The 22,038-nt window shown below is 33.8% G+C and overlaps 1 protein-coding gene across 1 annotated transcript in view; it reads left to right on the forward strand.

Moving 5' to 3' along the window:
- Nucleotides 1-22,038, forward strand: part of MGAT4C (MGAT4 family member C) — a 326,605-nt gene that overhangs the window by 150,720 nt on the left and 153,847 nt on the right. The window contains 1 exon segment of the mRNA XM_063154937.1: nucleotides 1,975-2,026. The gene's annotated coding sequence lies outside the window, so the exon portion shown is untranslated.

The raw sequence follows: 22,038 nt of genomic DNA on the forward strand, positions 1-22,038 counted from the left end.
TTTGCTGATTACCTTTAAAAAAAGTGTCTTGTCTATTGTTTTCTTGTCTTCTGGTAACCCAAGATTTAAGGGGAAATATTCAAATTCTTGAGTCAGTGATAGTGTAGGCCGTCTGCTCTCCGTTGACCACATAAAAGAGTGATTTAGGGCATATTAGCTTAATCCACATAAGTATGTCGTGGTGCCCAAAGAAATCAGCTTCATGCATCTCCAAAGCTGGTAATGGTATGTTCAGTGAGTGGAATGAGTGTGCATAAACTGCTCATCAGGAAACTGTGTGCCATTCTGAGCCATGTTAATGATGACAGGAAAAGGAGAGGAATAACAGTCCCTTGCTTTTTGCACATCCTGTTGAAATTAGTTACATACACGCTTATGCTTCTACATACGCAAATATAAAGGTAGATAGAAAAACAGAGGTAGAGCAATTCACAGATACAGAAATGCACGTAACATCTGCAGGAAAATATCTTGCTTTTTATTAGTGTGGGATCCTCCCAAAATATTTCTTGGCATAAAACTAAGGATCTCGCCAATATAATGTAAGAAGGTGTGTTATGTGACACATATGGCAAAATAAAATCTTTTTAAGGGATTTATAAATATCTGTATTATATGTACAAATGCTAACAAATATAAACATTTATAATTTTTCCTTCTTTAAACACATTTTAGTCTACTCAGCATAAAATGTGCACTGTGAAAATAGATTATTGAAACTCAAGGGCAAGCAAGGTACATTCTGAATTTTTTAATTTTAGAATATTTAACTATCTGAAATACATTTCCAGGAATTTCAGAACATGTATACAATTGTGTTTTATTCAAGTATTTCATAGAAAGAATCAGCTCCACGAAAAAGTTAAATAAGATATTGCAGATGAGATAAATGCACTGAAAGCAACATGCATTTGTTATAACTTTTACAACTAGATAGGCCTAATCAATCTGCATAGTGCCATCACTGATTGTAAAGTCTAAGGCAACTAAATATTTGATAAGCATTTCTCAGCAAATTCTAACAGTAATGGTCACTCTGCTGTTTTCCAAGAGTTTCATTTAGATTGTACAGATATTGAAGTATTACATATAAAATTAAGATAACATATTTTGCAGACAGTGCAGTAGAAACCAATTCTTGCTAATACATTTCAAGATAAATTAATTCAGTTTCTTTCTGCAAAATCATCTATTTTGCCTGAAATAGTTTATGACAATATTTCAAACTTTAAAATCACTGTTAATAGTTTAATATTATTAATATTATTAATATTTCTGTGTTCTGCATGTAGGCTAGATAAAGATGGAATAATGGGATATACTTCCTTAGATGGTCTCCTTAATACTAGTCATAACAATACAGAACAACACAGATGTATGTTGAAAAAAATCATACATCATTTTTCATCCAAGCTTCCCAATTTAAACATCTCACCCAGAATACCTGTATGAAATCTATAAATGAAGATCAGAAGATCTCAGGTCTCTAAACGTGATGTTATTTATCTCATCCAGCAGCATATTTGGTAGGTATGTATATGTGTGGGGATTATTTGGAAAAATGAATCATATAAAACCAGTTTAAAAACAAAGACTATTTATCTCTCTGAGGTCAGTCCATTCTTGTTTGAATAATGCATTTTATTATACAATCTGGAGAATGAAAGATGTTGGTACAACTACACCATTACTTAAAACCATTGGTGTTTGAGCCTAACAATTTTTACTGGGTGAGTTGCTTTCAAGTATATTTTTTATGTGATGTGTGCATATTAATAGGAACCAAGTACTGACAATGGACACTTTGGTCCATTGTCAAATTCATATCTGAATGAATGTACATACAAAAACTATTTCATACTTGTTAAATTCCTTTATTCCTTGCACACACTGAATATGTGTATGTTTAAAAATTATTATTTGATGAAATAGGAAGTTAAGATTCATTTGTTTCTTTGTGGCTTTTTTAATCAGATAGTCAACCTGTTCCTTGACCTGATAAGAGGACAACTGGACATTGTGACAGGTAATCCAAATTCACCTCATTGCTACCACTGATGATAAGTAATTTAAGACATAGCAAACTTCTTAGCTTTAAACTCAACCACTATAACATTGCAAATTTCTTTAATAACAGATATACACATTTTCAGGTTCTTATTTAATTAAGCATCGTGCTGAAGTAAATTAGTCTTCAGTAAAACACACATTTGTATATGAATTAAGCCATCTTGGTATAAGCAATACATTATTTTATTATATTTTAAATTAATAGTTTGCAACTGTCATGGGTTTTTTTCTAAACAAAGACTACTTATTATTTATGCATGTTTGCAATTGTTCCCAACATATGAGGCTTTCCAATATTTATGTTATAACAGATAATTTCCTTGCTTGTATTAGGTTTCAGAGAGTATGTAAGAGTTCTAAATAATTTTTTAAGATTCTTAAAGGTTTTTCGGAAGTAATGGTAACTAATTTGATTTTTTTTTTGAGATGTGAGCTTTCATCTCCTTGTCTTGTGCTCAATAACCTTGTTTGTGTATGGCAGCTTCTCCCCCTGAAAGAATCTCTTTTTACAGTCCTGCTGTTATCATCTTGACCTTTGCCATGACCACAACCCTGAGGCATTTGAGCTGTCAGATAAAAGAGTGGAAAGAGGCTGGTGAAAGTTGTAGAAGGCAAAAAGCTTTGTAACGCACTGATGAATTTTCTGCCAAAACTTCAGCTCCACTGCTGTCACATTTCCTTAAATAATAGGGGGATTTTCCCTCTAATGCACAATGGAGGCCGTTTGCCTAAAGAGAGCTTGCACAGGCAGCCTGCCATGTTTCTCTAACAGGTGAAACAATCTTGCCTGGCTGCAGACAAGCGGCTAAGAAGCAGTCACATTCAAATGTACCTGTCAGTAATTAATCTGTTTGGGTTCTCCCAGCCCCCCAGTATTCATATATACTGTTCTATGTGCAGTAGAGCATTAAATTGCTCTCCACTGGGAGTAGGTCATACTCAAGGGTCATCAGAACCATGTTCCTGGGTGGAACATGTTTGATTCAGACAGGTTGTTTCTATCAAAAACTTGGTCTGAAATCTACAGCTATTCAGGAGATTTTACACCAGATTATCTTTTCTAGTATTATTCTGGAAAAGCTGATCTTTATTTAATACCATGTGGATAGATAAAAGTCATTCAATGGATAGTTTAATGCTACCTCTGATTAGCCACTGAATAGCCACTAATTATTCCGTCAAGATTCCTAATTAATTTTTTGGTATCCGCTAGCAAAGCTTTTTTGTAGCAATTACTATAGACTCAATTTCTTGCTTTGTCACTGGGTCCTCTTTCTGGGGTCAGGGGGATGTGCTACAGAGCTGCAGAGATAAATCTACTCCTTTTGGTGTAGACTTATTCAAGCCTAAGTCTGTTCTAAAAACTTCCTGCAGTCCTGATCCCTGGAAATGAATAATCTTTTAATTTGGAAATAAAGCATTTTTTTCCTAAAAGTCAATCAGCATGCTTTCAATGGATAAAGGTTACATTGACTCAAAATATATTTTTTGTTGCAAATTACATTTCTTGTCCTAGTGGGGGTATTAGAAAATGCTTTATTATGCTTCCATTTCCCTATACAAGATATGAAATTAATGCAATAAAGGACAAGTAAAATATATTATAAGATCAATATTTCTGGGAGGTTTTTTTTGTTTGTTTGGGGTTTTTTATTATGATTTTTTTATTGCAGTCTTTATATCTGCATAATATGTCCAGAAATTAATTGGTTTTTTTCAGTCGAGAAGTTCATGTTCTATACAGGGATGAAGCACAAACCAAATGGAAGTAGTTTCTTTCCACTTTAAAATAACAGTATACTGTAGACCAAAGGAAAAACCTTAAACTGCATGGATTAAGAATTCCTTCGCCATCACTTCCACAGTTAAATTATAATTTTTTTATATATCAGTACTTATTAAGGCCTTATGAAAGATAGATTATTAAATCAATAATTTAGAATTCACAGTATTTAAATGAAAAATTTGTAAGTTAAACTAGGAACTTCAACCTTGTGTTTCCATCTAATAAGTACTGGTGACAAATTTAAAAGCATTTATAGAGACATAATTATCATTAAATTGTTAAATTCATCACTCTTTTTCAAGAACACAAAACTGAAACATGTCCATTTACTTAGAGATTTGCAAGTCAGGCATGAACAGGAAATTGCATGGCATGAAAAGCCAACATTTTTTCTCCTTTAGAGATATTATACATTCTGTCTTAGTTGGCTTTTGAGCATCTATTGCTAAAGATGATAACCTTCCTGAATACTAAAAAATCTATACACAGTAATTCATAATGTTTTTCCTTCTGAGATGAAAACATTTTTGTCTAACATTTTTACTTCCATTTTTAATCTGGGACATGTCGCCTAAATATCACAGATATTATTTCAATGCTTCTCTCTTTCATTGATGGTTTGGTTTTTTGTTTTTTTTTTTTTAATTTTCTTATCCCAGCTGTGTTAATTTTCATGTACTGCATGAAAAGTAAAGCAAACTAGGCACAAGGAGTTAATCTGTCCTAACTACATTACTAAAGCTAAAACATGTACATGATTTTCTGAGCGCTTTAGAACATCAGAAGTAGATTTGGAAATTACAATTTCAGTCCTAGTTGTAGAAATTAATTTCACAGTAATATTTCAATTTTCTAATTTCTTTAAGCCTGATTTTCTTTTTAAAGACATGAAGATATTAACCTCCTGCTGAATGAAGTAAAATACCTACTCCATAACTCATAATTCTATAGTTAAAAACTGCTATAATTTTTTTTTCATTTTTATAACTTGTTTTGTTGGCCTCTGCTGAAAAGAATGTTTATATCCTACTGTAAATATTCTTTAACATTAATTAATGTACCGGGCTGTCCTTTCTGAATGCATAAAAATACAGGTTTTTTAAATGTGAATCTGGAATAGTCATCCAGCTAAAACAGTATCAAATATCTAAAAAGGGAAAAGTTGCCACTGCTTTCTAGTAGCAGAAATTGTCATATAAATATGTTGATATTTTGATAAAAGTCTAAAATTCCTCGTCATGATAAGAGAGCGGCAATTTAAATATCCAAATGATATACAGATTTGGACTGAAAAAGTTCTCCACACTGACTACAAAAGAGGAGCTAGTGGTCGGGATCTGTGTGAATTTTTTTTCCATTCATACTTACAGATACTGAGATTGCTTACAGGGATGCAGCAATATGAAGAGCTTTGCAACTCCCTAGAAAAGTCATGTAGTCACAGGACAAATATTTACATGTGACAGTTTCCTACACATTTTATTTAGTTTTCTAATTTTTGAAACTCACTTGCTATTGTAAAAATGTACCAATATTATGACTTCATTTTAGTAGATCTTGCAAGAATTGGTGGTTTTCTGATAATCCAGTAGTATCTTTATTCATTTATTTGAATGATAGGCGTGCTTTACAAACATTCATCGTGCCTGTAAAAGTTTCTACATATCTTAGCTACCTGCAAATCTACAAGAATCTGAAGAAAGAAGTTTTCTGGGAGTTAGAACTCTGTGATAAATTTAAAGCAGTAAATTCACCTGCCTTCAAATCCTTCATTACTCTTTCAATCTTCTTTCTTTTCCATTTTCTTGTCTTTTTCCATTATATTCCTCTATGAGTTGTCTTTCAAACAAAAAGACAAAAAAGAAACCAATAAACACAATCCCTAAAACTCCCTAAACCCCCTCAAAACCCAAATAAACCAAATCAAACCAAAACAAAAGAACTCACAAAAAAACCAAAAAAACCCTCCAAAAAACACAAAAAAACCAAAACCCCTAACAACAGCAAAAAAAAAAAAAAAAAAAAAGCCACCAAAAAACACATGCCATGCTTATAAGTATTCATGGATATGAAAAACCTTTGTAATGCACTGATGAATTTCCTGCCCAAACTTCAGCCCACTGCTGTCACATTTCTTGCTACCCTCAGTGCATTGCTGCTTTAATTCAACTCCTTGAAAAACTTATTGTGTTATCTCGTTTATTGCATTCTATCTACCTCAGTGGATGAATTAACTGAAGGACTTACGTTGTAATGATATTTGTCTTTAATTTTACTAGCTTTTTTCCAGATTTGGTTTTTCCAGAACTGTGGCCATTGTTTCTAACTGTTAAAAAACAAAAGTGATTTGTGAAATGGTAGCTACATCATCCTGCATTAATTATGTATCATCTAAGTGCTTTAGACTGAGAGATTTTGAGTGTCTTAGACTAAATAAGATTTATTTCTTGGCACTGCAAAAGACTAACCCTTCAAGTGTAAGAATATTGTCTCAGTAATACACAGGTCATTATAAATATTAGAAAGTCAGAGGTATTTTGCCAGATCCATTTTTTTCTCTGAGTATACCCTGACACTATTATACTGGCTAATTAGTTTGTGCAGCATTATTCCAGCATGAAATAACAGACATAAAACTTCTGTGAAATGTGACTTTTGTGTCATCCTGTTAGTTGAAAATAAGATTGCAGACTATAAAAGGCCTTTTCTTTAACGAGTATCACTGCTGTATCCTATAAGATTTAATTACAAATTGACAAGTTCAGCTTTATACTAGTCCTTGGAGATGAGGGTTTTGGCATGGCAATAAAGGCAGCTTAAAAAATTTTCTCCCTTCTATTTGATCTGAAAATCAGGATTTGTATAGACAAAGATATGCTGTGCAAACTATATAGCATTTTAAGAATTCTCTGAAGAATTCTGCATGCCCAGAATTTGTATGTTGAAATTTTAGGTGTGGAATAAGTAAAGACTCCAATAAGTAAATAAAACCTGGATTTTTCACTGGCCATTGAAGAACATATTTATTTATTCCATATATCTTTCTAAATATTCATTACTGTAATCATTATCATTTATTTTTTTTTTTTTTTTTTTTTTTGGTGTGTGAACTTTTTAAAATTGGCAGAAAACTGAACAGTCTTGGAATAAGGTGAAGACTGCAGAAAATGTTTGTGCCTGAACCCATTAATTATTAACTCTTGAAGACACTTTTAATGCAAACAGCACAGTGCAATGCACATCTCTAGGTGACAGCCTATGGATGTGTTGAAGAGAGATAATAAATAAAAAGCACAATACTTGCACTGTCTCTTAACAAGGAATTTAGATCCAGAAAAAAAAATTATCTCATGGGCTATTGGGAATGCCAGAATTAATGTTCAATAATCATAAGTATTGGAAGTAATCATATAATCATTAAGACTGGAAAAAACCTCCAAGATCATTGAATCCAGCCATTATGTACATATATCTCAATTCAGTGCTATCTTTTGCATGGCTTACAACCATACAGTTGTCTTCAATTTATATTATTCTGTGAGCCCCTTTGATCTTTCAAGGACAGTAGTTATGAGAATTTTTTTATTTGAAGTTCCATTATAAAACTATTCCAAATTGTTGTATGTGTAACAATTCTTAATTGTTGTATGTACAACTATTCTATAATATATTGGAAAATAATTTATCTATAACTACATGCCACTGTAAAAAGTGCTTTGCTCTATTGCTGCTCTATGCAAACTGAAACATAGATATCTTCCTACAGAAGACTTAAGGTTTTTTGTAAAGTACTTTTCTTGTCTGAGGTACGGGCTGCATCTCAAAATCCTCATGTACCAAAGGAAATCTGCAGTAAAGGTATTAAACCAAAATGAAGTTTAACATATTTCTATGGAGGGAAATTTTCATATTCATGTTACAAAGGAAGATGTGAAAATAATAAATAATTTGAAAATCCACAAAATTCTTTAAATTACAACCTTTGATAAAATTTAACTTTACAGATCTGATTTCAAACCCAGAAATCATGTGAAAGATCTGTTCACTGAACAAACCACTGCTTATGAAAGCACCGTGACTATTATTGTCTTCCATGCTGCTGGAGGAAATACTGGTTTATTGATTTGTCTCATCTAGATCAGGTCCTTGGGGATCAGGAGCTTCTATTATTCTGGATGATTGATTTTTTTAAATTAAAATTCTGTCTTGGGCTGTTTATAGGAAAAGAGGCCCACAAAAGATTGACTTTATTATACATGAAGCCTACTTTCTCTTATCAGATCAGCATGTGAAGGAGAGCAAGGTGCAATAGGCTAGAATCAGTTAGTGTTCATCAATCTGGGGAAGATATCACAATCAGATTGGCACATATAAAGTTAATAACACAAGCATCATTTTTTTTCTTTAGCTTAAAACAAAAAAGCAAAATATTATACTCCTGTACCTCTTCAACCAGATTTGATAACAGTAAGATAAATACTAAGAGATCTTAACTTAAAATTCAATTTCATAATCCCTTATGCACACGGAGTGAAAAGGAACATAACATGTTAAAACTCCTCCTAAAAGGTTAAGAGTTGAGAAGTATATAAAGATATAGGAAACATTTAATTGTTTTATTTTTTTAATATCTGTTGCTGTTCTTTTCCTCCAGAATAGCAATCTGTATGGTTTTGATGAACATGCAAGGATGGGTTTCCAAGAGAAATGTGGCTGAAATGGTACTGTAAATTAGGGTAATGGTTTTAAAATATATAGCCATTTTAAACCATAACATAGTACTCACTGTGATAAGCAGTACATCAACTTATGGCTCAGTCTTTCAAGGCAAACTAGTCCAATGCCTGAAGTACACATCAGGCAACAATTCTGCACTGATGGAATAAATGCCATAGCAATCTTATAGGTCTTTTACTTCTACATTTTCTTACAGAATACCTGAGTCTATACTAGTTTATCTTTCTCAGCTCCACAGGCTGAAACCTTTCAAACATGCAAGAAAAGAATTCTTTGAATAGAATCACAGGAAACTCTGAAGCTGTACTTTGTCATTCTTCTGCAAGTTTTAGGAAGAAAAAAAATCTGCCACTTCTACAAACTTGAATTTCTCCTAGCTCAATGTGTTCAGCTTTGTGATGTTCTTAAAAAGTAAATCAGAATACAGTACTTACCACAACAATATATGCAATTTTTGAATGGCACATATTAAGAAAATCAAGTTTTTGTACTCAGATTGTTACTAAAGGGAAAGATTTTGCTAATCATTTATGTGGCCTTGTCTTTCATTCTTATCTCTATTTATCACTGTCTATAGCACTATGACTACTTAGGATTTTCATCCAATTAATAATAGCCAAAACAAGATACAAGTTCTTTTCATGTCTGCAGATAGAGCCATCTAAACTTACTGGGTTTCAGTTCAATAATTTTACTCATGCACAGGACCATATCAAAAATGCACAAGTCAAATACTTAACTTTCTCACTTCAAGAAACTGATCAGACTGTGAAATGATCATAAAAGCAACGATAATGGGCAAGATAAAAGACTTCTACTTCAAGATCTTGTGTTAGACAGTGATCAATTGTGGATGCAAGAATAAATTAATGCTTCACTCAGTTTAACCTCACAGCTACTGACACCCTGTAGTTTAGTAGCTTCTGAACTGGAATTTGTCTCTACATCCTTCTGTTTGATATCACTTAATAACTGCAGCAGCAGTTATATTGGCACAGCATGTTGCCAATAAGTTTCACAAGTCATTTACACATTGAGTAAAAAAAATAAAACAAATTTCAGTTAGTTCAAGACTAGTTCTTGAATACTTCTTTTGATTATTTTTTAGTTTAATATTGTGGGAAATGATGAATAACACTTATCTTTCTCAGCTACAATCTTATATTCTTCTCCAATAATTTTTTTTTTCCAGAATCTCAATTGATTTAATATCTCTTCATAGACAAGACTTTTCATACTTCTTTTTTACTCATACTTTTTTCTATTAGTTAGGGAGACCTGAAAGATCTTCAGCATTCAAGATACATAGGAATTGCACAATTGTGAAACATTGCAGTAATGCTTTATAATTTTCTTTTATATTTTTTTCTTGTCCCAATTTTGATTGCTGCTAGGAACTGTTTTCATAACATCAACCTTAATAACCTTAATGCTTTTTCTAAGACATTAGTTTAGGACCCATTTTCAAATATATGCACAAAAAAACTTTTTCCCATATTTTTTCTTTACAGTGATTAAACTGAATTTCTTTTGTCATTTTATCGTTCAGTTACTTAGTATCATAAACCACTTCTGCAATCCTTTGCTGTCAACTTTGCCCTTTCTAAATAATTTTAATATAATCATATATACATCATTGTTTAATACCTTTTCCAGATCATATACCTAGGATTATATTAAAATGCATAGATTCCCTGAAAGGTCACCAAGGAATTTTAAAACAACTATTTATTCCCGTTTTTGGTTTACTCCTCTTTAGCCAGATGCTAACTGTTCAAGGTGGTAGCACATACTTACTGCCTGATTTAGAAGATCTCTATTTCAACTGGACAAGTGGACAACTTACTAGGAGAGCACCTCATAAATTAGGTCAGAATGTACTTCCAAAAACACACCTTAACTTAAAGAGATATTCTTTTGCTTATCAAAATTAATACATTACTATATTTAGGCATTTCAATATTTTTTAGATGCTATAATGAGATAAATTTTAGCTGTCTTGCTGGGCAAAACAGTGAGTTAATGAATGTGCTGTTGACTTCCAAGTTCATGGTCATTCAAAATAGACTTTTTGTACGGATAAATATGTCCTGAAATGTATTGATTATAAAGTTCTCTAGTCCCAAAATATATTTTAAGATTTTAAGCTTGCAAGTGCCTAGAAATCAATGTCCAATAGAAATTAATCTTTTTTTCTTGTAATTACATTTTAAATTACCAAAATGAAGTATTTTGCTTTCTACCTATGTGATTCAATAAATTTACAGTCAACAGACACCCTCATATAAAACCAATAATTATAGATTCAAGCTAGAAGGTTTTTTCAATTTAAATTTAGGTTGTAATGTTTTTTAATGCACTTTGGGGGGAATTGTGATTATTTTTATATATATATATATACATGTATATATATGTACAGTTCAGTGAGGTAATAACAAGGATGTTGTATAAAAAGATTCATTTAAAATTGTTGAAACTCTAAAAGAAAACATAGGAAAAAAGCCAATTCCAATGCATGTATTAATTTGATAATACAAGCCCTGCATGAACGATAAGAAAATATCAAAAATCATTGGTATGCAAATTCTATACTATGCTTATTGCCAAACCAGTGAAACATATAGTGTTGTCACATCTTTCATCATCACTGATAAACACTATCTTCTCCAGGGAGTAATTTTCAGTACGGGCTCTTCAGATATCTATGTAGATTACTAAAATTAACAACAGTGTTCTGGGCATAGAACATACGACTTGACAATGCAAAATGCCAGAAGGAATAATCCAAATAATACAGGGAGGAAGCACTACATTAATGTGTGGATGATGTGAACTACTAATACATTTTAATGTGTGTATTAATTCTCGTTGTGATGAATATTTTTTATAAAGTGCTAATTCTGCATTATTTTGCCAATCCATCCTGTATAACAGCTGCCTGTTAATATAGGCTAATAAGCAAATATACTGAAGAGAGTGATTTGGAGAATTTCTAGTGATTTGGATAACACTTGGTAGAGTTCTGTATCATTCTGCTACATAGAATAACTGGTCTGATGTGATTAACTCTATATCTCCGGTCAGTAAGAGCCAATAATCTATTGTCATGTTGCTATGATTATGGATACAGACAGAGATTTCTGTGCAACTTATTCCCAGGTTGCTGCAGGCATCTTCCAGAGGTGACTGTGTTTGGCCACTATGTGTGAGCAAAGCAATCATGCTTCAGCATGGAGCCCAGTGTGCCTGAGGTCTCACGGGCTGTGGGCTGAGTGATTAAATGAACATTATAACAGGAAACATGCAAGTTTGCTGTGATTGCTTTGATTTTGCATCAAAGCCCTTCTTAGCTAATAGGTAGATTCCCTAAGCAGTTGTTTCTCCCTCCTTATTATCTATTGTATACTTTCCAATTCCCTAATTCTCATTACTGATGCCAATCAAATTCTCATCCATCTCTAGGCTATTGTAATATTGATATGCCTCTAACACACAGTACTACTGACTATAATTCTTTAAATTAATGCATTCCTGGAAGTTTATTTCAAGAGGTTTGCTTCTTACTATAAAACAAATTACAGTAATGCTGTCAGGATTAAGAGGGATGAAGAAGTTCTAGATTGCAATGAAAACGTCTGTTTTGTCTGCCTAAAATAATTCAGAGAACTACTCACTAAGCATTGATCTCATATTAAGAGTTTACTCCTTTTTGAAATGACTAGGTGACACAACAATTATTGAGTTGCATGGCCTCGTCTAGCTAAGTTATATGTCAGACTGCTAAAGAATTTATAAAAAATATAAATTTATACGATTAATGCCCATTCAAGAAATATATTTTCTAGATCTTTTGCTGTCCATGAGACTTGCAGAAATTTGACAAAGCTAACGTGAGATAGAAAAGGAAAATTTTTAGCTAAAGCCAGTAATAGTAATGGATATGTAAGTGGGTATAAGTAAATAATAAAGACCCTCTCAATCCCTTCTATCCATCCAAAGGTTTAATTCAATGTTCTTTTAATAAAATTCTCTTTTCTATTATAGTTAAAGAAACCATTGCCCTCAACCAAACAATCACTCTCAGCAATGCATCCATAAATCAAGACACCTCAGTCTAAAAAATGGCATCAATCAGCCTAGTTCTCATCTCTCCTGACACAACTTTCCATTTATTTTTCCTCTCTTCCTCCTTGTTGTGCCACATACATATTGGAGATGAATTCAAAGGAGAATCACAGAGCAAAGGTGTCTGGTGGTAGATAAGCAATTGCCCAAATCTACACTCCAATCTATTGGAAAGGGGAACATGGAACAATTTAGGAGCCAAGCATTGCTACCCAACCCAGTTTAATGAGGAGACCCAAAGCAGTCTGTTTATGTAGCCCTACAATCAGGGCTATTGCACTGAGTTCCATAAGTAGACTGGTCATCAGCTGAAAGGGATTGAACTAAAATATTTGGACTCACTGGTACTCCCATCAGTTACATTCCAATTTTGTCAAGACAATGAAGAAGGGTGGTAAGACAAGTAATGACAGTGTCTTGAAGAAAGTCCCAAATGCCATCTGCTTGGCAGGAGCTGTGCTTTACTCGAGTGCAGTATGTTTCAGTCTAGAGCCACATATACTATACTTTAATGGCCCTTGATACATTTTGGTTCAACTCAGAGATCATAGGTGACATTCAGTGAGTGGAAGACAAGATGCTGTTGTATTTGTAGCTTATCCCTTAACAGTATCTACTTAAACCATCTGATGTAACGTTTAGCATACCTAAAAGATTCTTCACAATTTTTTGGATACCTGTTCGTGAAAAAGGTGAATAGAAATGACATGATGGACATTAGTACTGTCATAAAGATTTTGTACAAATACTATCCACTTCTGTAAAATGCTTTTGCTCTTGAAGAACTGAAGTTGTTGAATTATCATAAACAAGATGATCATAAACACTAGAAGACCCAGGGTCTAATTTACAAGTGAGAAACCAAAATTTACTCATTATTTGCTGTGAAATCTCTTGCACTGAAACTTACAGTGTGCATGTAACTTACAGCTGGCAGTACTGCAGAGTGAACCTGATCAACACTATAAAATTTGACAATAATTTTGATTAATGGAGATATTTAAGTTTATACCTCCTGACAGGAGGATAAGGATATGTTGCACGTGTTGTCCAATGGACTGAGGGAAAATTACCTGTATATTATAACTACATAATTTGCGGCAAATGTGACATTGTTGGAAGGAACATGAATTAAAAAGGATGTGTGCATGTGTGGTTTTGATTTTTTCCAGCCTCTTTTGTATGAATTCATACTATTCCATAGTTGTTTTGAAGTTGTAGAAATAAATGGGATTCTATGTGCATCTATTATTCATTATTGAGATGTGTTCATGTCTGAAGTTATATTTAGCAATGCAATTTGTGCCACCCCTCTTAGTATTTATTTTCTCATGACACGTGAATTTTTTCAAACAGGGACAAAATTCTAACCTCACTTAAGTCCACAGTATTTTAGCTTTGCATAAAGGAGTATATTTTTGTAGTATTCTAAGTCTGACCATGCCTCTCTCTAATTATTAAAGGTAGCCTTCATCTCCTATCTTCTTTACAAAAACATACAGCAAGAGAATAATATAGTACACAGTAAAAAAAGGTGAAGAAATATTTTATAGATAGGCTTTAGGAAGCACAAATGAAAATGGACTGCTAAACATTAAAAGTTCCTCCTCAGCTGATGATTAAATTTAACTGTAACAAAAATTCAGAGCATATCAACCCTAATTTCATTAAAGAAAACTGTCCCAGTAAACAAATCCTCAGTGAGGAAGAGCTACTGAACCTGACTTAAATGATAATTTCTCAGTTACTTCTCAGGTCTTCCAAATAATTTCTTTATGCATGTCAACATTTACATGTATATTCAGTCCACAGTTAAGAGCTGTGACTCTTATTACCTTTACCTTGGGATTTTTAAGTCATTAGGTATAATTACTTGTTTCTCTTGGTTATTAGCCTCTCATTTAAAACTTTTTTTTAATCGTGTTATAATTGTAAAAAATGAGAGAGTAAGGTTTGTCTTTTTCTCTAGGTTAAGTTCCTTGGCAAAGAAGAAGACTCTGGGGAGCCAGAGTTTGTCTCTATTAGTTAAATCAAGGATATTGATCATGACCTGAACATAAATTTCTTAAATTTTCCCTGGTGATAACTTCCAAGTAGGATTAATGTTCTTTAGACCTAGCTCACAAGAAACTAATAACTTTTCTTTTTGGCAACTGTAAGTTTTAAGTGAGTTGCTAGATATAATTATAGATACCATATAAAAATTCTTACCAACTTGACTTAATAGAATAGAATAAACTTTCTTTTGACCGTACTCTACCAAAATAATACACCTAAATTCTGTGACTATAATGTATATAATGTATTTTCATATATGAAATTAACAATTAACAATATATTAGCAAGTAACAAAGGATGCTTCTCTTAATGTGATTTAAAAATCTCACTATCAGTGCCTGTGCCTGACCTCCATGACATAACCACCTGAGTAAGTTATACTATGCCAGATAATCCATATGTTCTTTTAGATTACTTATTCCTTTTCAACATGTTGAGTAGCCCTGGACAGTCAGTTTGGCATTTTGATATCATATTCTGAAAAGACATTCATAATTCCTTACAGATATGACAGAAGGGCCAATTTCCCATGTTCTTTCAGCTCTCATTACCGGCTCTCCCTGTGATGCCACTGCCCCAGTCCTGAAGAATTTGTTGAAACTCTTTATCAGAAACCCTAACTTTCACAATATTTTTATTTCCACACTCACAATGATTTTTATTCTATGATAACCTCCTACTTTACATATTTCAAGTAATATAACATCATCTGTGAGGAAAAACTGAAAGGTTTTTTTTCTTTCTTTTGTGTCATTATAGCTCTGTCTTGCCCTGATTTTGTCTTCCCATTTTGTATATACAGAATCAAAATTAAAAGATTAATCTTCTTTTACCTCCCTAAATTCTCAAACTCAAGTCAGAATAAACTCTTCATATGCAAGGAAACAGATCCTGTTGTCCAACTTCTATACATATTATAGAGGTTGGACAACTTCTAATATTCTAATATTATAGATATACAGGTTTATATAGTACTGAATTAAAAACATGAAAAATCATGTACTTTAATGTTGTTCGTATTTTAATTCAGTTCATACTACCCAGAGTAAAACATTGAATTAGATCACTATTCAAAGGCTTCTCCATGCATTTTTCCATGTTTCCATGTATTCTCTGGAACCCTGAAGCAATCAGCTGTTCTCATACATAATGCAGTGTTTGATAAATGCCTGAGTATGGCAGGTATGACAATCCTAGCTCTATCATAACAGCAGGTGCTAGAAGTATCTTATTTTTAGTAATAGATCCAAACCTGAAGCAAACATTTATCTTTCTTCAAAACTACATGAAAACACTTTAAAACTTTTTCTCTTCAGGTTAGTTACCCTATTCTTAAATAGCATATCACAGCACCACTGATCTGATTTTGATTCAAAATCAAGTGGGTTTCAAATAGCCTATAACTTTCATTCAGGTTCCCACAGTCAAATATGTCTAGTCATAATCTGGAATACTAAAAATGCTTGATTTCTTTTTCATATACATTTTTACTGCATTTTATACTACTGAGATATCAAAAAATCTTTCAACTATAGACCTGAATTTGCACTTTTCTGAACTTGTCTGCTTATCTTCCTTTCAGGTACTCTGGTAATATTTCACACATTATATTATGTGAAATATAAAGGCAAAGTCTGATTAGATTACCAATCATTTCCCCTTTCATTTTTCTACATTAGAAAAAAAAGTTATGATCTAAATAACATTTTGTGAGTATAATCACCAAGGAGTAAAATCTAATTTTTTCATCTTTCTGCATTAACTCATTAAAAATAATAAAAATGTAAGCTTCTACTTTAAGAAGTTGTATTATTTAATCAGAATAAAGCTGGTATATGAAAGTCCAAAAAAAATATGACATTTAGTTTTGAGTATTACACCATTCTGCACATTGCTACGTTTGACTGGATAGTGGAATGTTCAAGAAAAATTGTAAGAATTGTTTTTTTAAGCTGCTCATTGAAATGACATCTAACTTTTTGAGCATAATATTGAGCAATTTCTCACTTTTGGAAAGTACTAGTGATACCTATTTGTCAGTGTCTTCTCAATGAACTGTATAATTTCTCTATTTTATTGAGGGTTTGGTTTTGGTTTTGTTTTTTTATTTTATTGTGTTTGTGTGTATACATATACCTACACACCAGTATTATTTAATATCTTTATTGATTACATAGATGAAGGGACTGAGTGCATCGTCAGCAAGTCTGTAGATGACACCAAGCTGAGTGATGTTGACACACCTGAAGGACTGGATACCATCCAAACACCTGGACAGGCTTGAAAAATGTGTCCATGGGAATATTTTGAGATTTAATAAGAGCAAGTGCAATGAGCTACATCTGGGTCAGGACAACTGCCATTATAAATCCAAACCGGGGGATGGACAGATGGACAGCAGCTCTGCTGAGAAGGACTTGGGGGTGCAGGTGGATGAGAGGCTGGACATGACCCAGCCATGGCACTCCCAGCCCAGAGAGCCAAAGGTGTCCTGGGCTGCATCCAAAGCAGCGTGGGCAGCAGGGAGGGAGGGGATTCTGCTCCTGTGGGACCCCACCTGCAGGGCTGCATCAGCTCTGGGCTCCCAGCACAGGAAGGACAGGGACCTGCTGGAGAGAGTCCACACAGTCCAGAGGACACCAAGATGATTAGAGGGATGGAGCACCTCTCCTATGAGGAAAGCCTGAGAGGTCTGGGATTGTTCAGCCTGGAAAAGAGAAGGATTCTGGGTGACCTAATGGTTACCTTCCAGTAGCTGAAGGGTATGTGCTGACAGGACAAGGGAGAATGGCTTCCAACTGAAAGAGGGTAATTTTAGATTGAATATTGGGAAGAAATTCTTTACTGTGAGCTTGGTGAGGAACTGGAAAAGGTTGCCCAGAGAATTTGTGGATGCCTCATCCCTGGAAGTATTCAGGTCAAACTGGATGGAATTCTGAGCAACCCGGTATAGTGAATGCCATCCCTGCATATGTCAGAGGGCTAGAACTAGATGCTTTTTGCTGTCCCTACCAACTCAAACTATTCTATGATTGTATAAGATATATATTTAAATAAATTATAGTACTATACGTACAGGTAATATGTATTATACAGTTATGTATAAACAGGTAATATATAAGGTAATAAAAATAAGGTATATTTCATCATATTACGAAATGTATACACCGGAAACACGAACTGTTTGTATATATAACATTGAATTGTACACATTTTATGATTGTACATCATAAATTTTACACAAAAAGAAGGTTTAAAAAGTATACATTTGGATTTATTCCAATAACCCTCCCATCTTCATGTATGCATTATATTTATAACTTCAAATAATGAATAAATTTAACTGGGTGAGTGTACATGTATGAAGCGGGAAGTGAAGAACAAATTTTGCATCAGAGGAATACACCATCACCACAGACATGCATATTTACCTGCGATACTGTTAGTTTTTTCCCTTTTGCTTTCCTTTATTTTTAATTTATTCAATTAGATCATATAAAAGTGAGTTACATAATTTTAATTTTAATATAATCAAAGTCAAATAAGTATTTTTGTGGAGGGCCTACAGAATTCAAACCCAGTTCTAATTCTGGTAGATATTTCGCTTTGATACTCTATCCAAAAAGAATATTTTTAAAATTATTTTTTGCAGGTTCGACTCTATAGTATAGTCATTTGCAGTGGGATTTAGAAGTGATGATTTTCCCTTGCATTTCTTTGGAAGTTAAAAAAGAAAACTAAAACTTTAAAAAATGAGAGATGGGGGCAGGGGATGGGGGGGGGAGGGGCTGGGGAAGAGAAAGAAATAGAAGAGAGATGAGGGGAAAAAAAAATAGTGACAGGACAGACTAAGGAAAATATCACCATTCAGTGGATCCCAGTGATGCCCTGTTGATCCTCTCCATCTGGTCTTCTTGGCAGTGAGGGTATCCCCAAAAAAAACCCCACAGAGGCCAATGGATTAATATACATATTAATTAGCCAGGAGGGAATGCCCAGATAGCTTTCCTGAGGGGGAGCAAGTTTGACACAGGCTCCTGCAGCAGACTTCTGATGCAGATGTGTTTTTTCACTTTGCGTCATGCACAGTCCTGTGCTGCAAGGTCTCTGGAATCTGGAGGCACTTTGGGGGGTCCCTGATGGGTTATGACACCTCCTCTGCCGCCTCTCATGTGACTGTCCCATGGATGTGGCCTTCCTGCGCTGGGGAGGTGCACAGCTCAGCCGGTTTGCACGAGGGAGGATGAGTGCTCACTGCCTCTCACCAGTGGTTACGACACACATCCAAAATTCTCCTCTCCCCGCCTGGGCTGGTGGGAGTGTGCGCAAACCTGCCCTCAGCAGATGAGTCTGTGGGCTATGGCCTCCCCGACTCTGAACTCAGCCAGACCTGATTTCCAGAGCAGCCGCTGGGTTTGGCTTTCTTGTGGGTACATTTTTCTCCCTCAGCCTTGTTTGCTTTTTCTTAGACCTGACGTGATTGAATAGTGTCACCTTTACCTTAAGTTCCCTCAGGTGTCCTAACTCACGGTCCAAAGTTTCACTCAGGAGGCATCTTTAGGCACAGGTGGGCTTCAGTGGTCACAGCTTTTTATAAAGATTTCAGAAGTCCTTCACACCAATGTTTAAGCCATGAACCATAACATTTCAGTCCCTCAGACATCTACTCTGTGGATATTCTCTACAGGCAATCACTATAAAAATATTCTGACTGTGAATTTTTAACATTATGGAGAACAAGAAGATTTAATTTCCAGTGCATACTTACATTTTCAGAAACCTTCCTCCAATTTTGGGCTAACAACATGCAAACACTAAATACTTATATTTTAGGGAACAGTATGAGTCTTTCTAACTTGGTTTAACTTGTTCTAAAATTTCCAAAGAAGTCTTCATGTGCAAAAAGTCATTCCAACTAAAGCTAAAATTAGATATTATGTTCATTATTTCTTCATTATTTTCTGCGCATTAATTCAACTAATTCTAGAATCAAGTTTTGTCTTTTCCAACACTGAATTATGTATAATGCAAATTAATTTAAGAATACTTTCAGCAAGTAGAGCTGTCAGTTTGGATGCCATTGTTTTTGTTAAATGGAATTGAGATTAGTAGTCTAAAAGATGTGGAGAGTAGGATCTGTATCACGGGGCAGTTTTTCCAGTTGTTTTAAGAACTGACAGGACTTGGTTCCTGGATAAAATGTTTAGCAAGGCCCCAAGACACCCATAGTCAAAGCAATTCAATCTGCATTCTTGTTGCGCTGTGAGCGGTCATTTCCCCAGTGCTATCAGGCAAGTGTCAGCGGTGACAGCTTTACGAACCATGAACTCCAGTGGAAAAGTGCAGTTACTTATCTGGCTTCGTCACATACAGAAAACAGGTCTGAGTCAGGCATTTCCAAACTCTATGTTTATGTCAAAGTATTCATGGAAAACCTTAGTAGCTTTTTTCCTTTCTCGCACCCCAAATATTTGTTGTACTGTTCACTATATCAAATGTTGTCTGCTGTAATTTCTTGGTCCGAAGAATCCAGTAATCCTGGTTTAAGATGCTCCCACTTTTTCTTTTCATTCCACACCACTGTTGTTTGCTGTTCCATCTGTACTGCTTGTGGCTCCTTAACCAGCTACAATTTGTTGGCAGCAGCTGCTGGCGGAGTCATTTGGTGAGTGGGAACAGCAAACTGATTCAGGTTTTAAAATGAGTAATCCCACCTTCTGTCCTCATTACAAGAAGGACGTGGAATAGTTTCAGTTGGTATTTCCACCAAACGCTTCTTATCATGAAATCACCTCTTGATGCTCTCAAGGTTTTGTTTTCATTAAAAAGTCAAATTTATTTGGAGAATATGAAGAGGCAATGTTTGTTTATTTTTAACAAGGAAGCTGATGAAATGAAAAGAAATGCTTCATTGTATAAAATTGTTTCAAAAACATTGAGCATTTTAAATGAGTAAGTAAAGAAATAAGTCAGAGGGAAAGGTGTAGAACTAAGGATCCAGTGACACATTTCTGACTCACATACACTAAAGCAGCTGTCTTCTACACATGACATGTTTTGTTGAGTTCTCTTGTAGCTGGTGTCAATTTCTGAATTTGCAGCTAATTATTTGATTGCATACAAATTGTGAATAATGGGTGGTACTATAAACACAAAATGTTTCCATTTTTGCTCTTAGGAACAAGTGCTGCAAACAATGGAAATCAGATATTTGTGAAAAAAAAACCTAAAATATATAAGAAAGATGAAAATATATTTGTGAATATGACCATGTTTCTATGTTGCATGACATATACATGTTTGGTTTTGCTTACTAATTGTATAAATAATTGTGCATAACAAAATGAAAAAAAAATCCAACAAAATATCACTTTTTTAACAAATGAAAGCCAAAGAGAAAAGGGCATAAATATATATAAGTATTCCCATCCTACGAGATAGTCTTCATTTTTACCTATGACAAACAAGCTCTAAGAAATTTCTGTGTGTATCAATAACTACATTACAAAGTAGCTACCTTTAAAGACAAGATGTCTACAAATATCTCCAATAGCATTATAAATACAAGAGGGTTTTACACACATGCTGAGAATGGAAACCAAATTTAATATTCTTAGGGTGTTTGGATATTAAAATTAAAACATTCCCAGTAATGTTCACAAAATCAAAACATTAAAGAATGAAATATTTTTTATAAATGGCCTTTATGATTGATCATAAATGGAGGGTTATTGCTGTGGAATCAATCTTAATCTGAATTCTATTCTAATTCTATTCTATTACATGTGTATTTATAAATAACTTTAATTTTTTTACATTCCTGCCATTTTACTAAACTAAGTAGTTTAGTAAAGTTACTTAAAAAGTTATTGCACAGAGCAGGAGATAATCTTCTGTCATTAAAAAAGCAGAAGAAATCACATTCAAATGAAAAAATAAATCTGAATTTTTAGGTCAATATATTAAGTCAGGTATAAAAGAAAAAGGAGCTAAATAAGAACACTTGAAAGTCTGTGCTGAGGAACTCAGTCTTGGAAATTGTTCTTAATTGAAACAATTTACTTTTCAATAGCAAAATCATTTACTTCCTGGAACTGAACAAAGTCATAATTTTTGCTCTAAGGAATTTGTGAAGATCAAATCATACCATGAATCACTTACTGAAATTAAAAAGTAATTAATAGTATGACTTAGGCTTCATTTTAATATCTGTTCCCTTGAGGGAGTTGTCAGAGTGCTGGACATCTCTCATCTGTTTTTTG

Source organism: Melospiza melodia, chromosome 4, assembly GCF_035770615.1.
Source record: "Melospiza melodia melodia isolate bMelMel2 chromosome 4, bMelMel2.pri, whole genome shotgun sequence".
NCBI classification, from domain to species: domain Eukaryota; kingdom Metazoa; phylum Chordata; class Aves; order Passeriformes; family Passerellidae; genus Melospiza; species Melospiza melodia.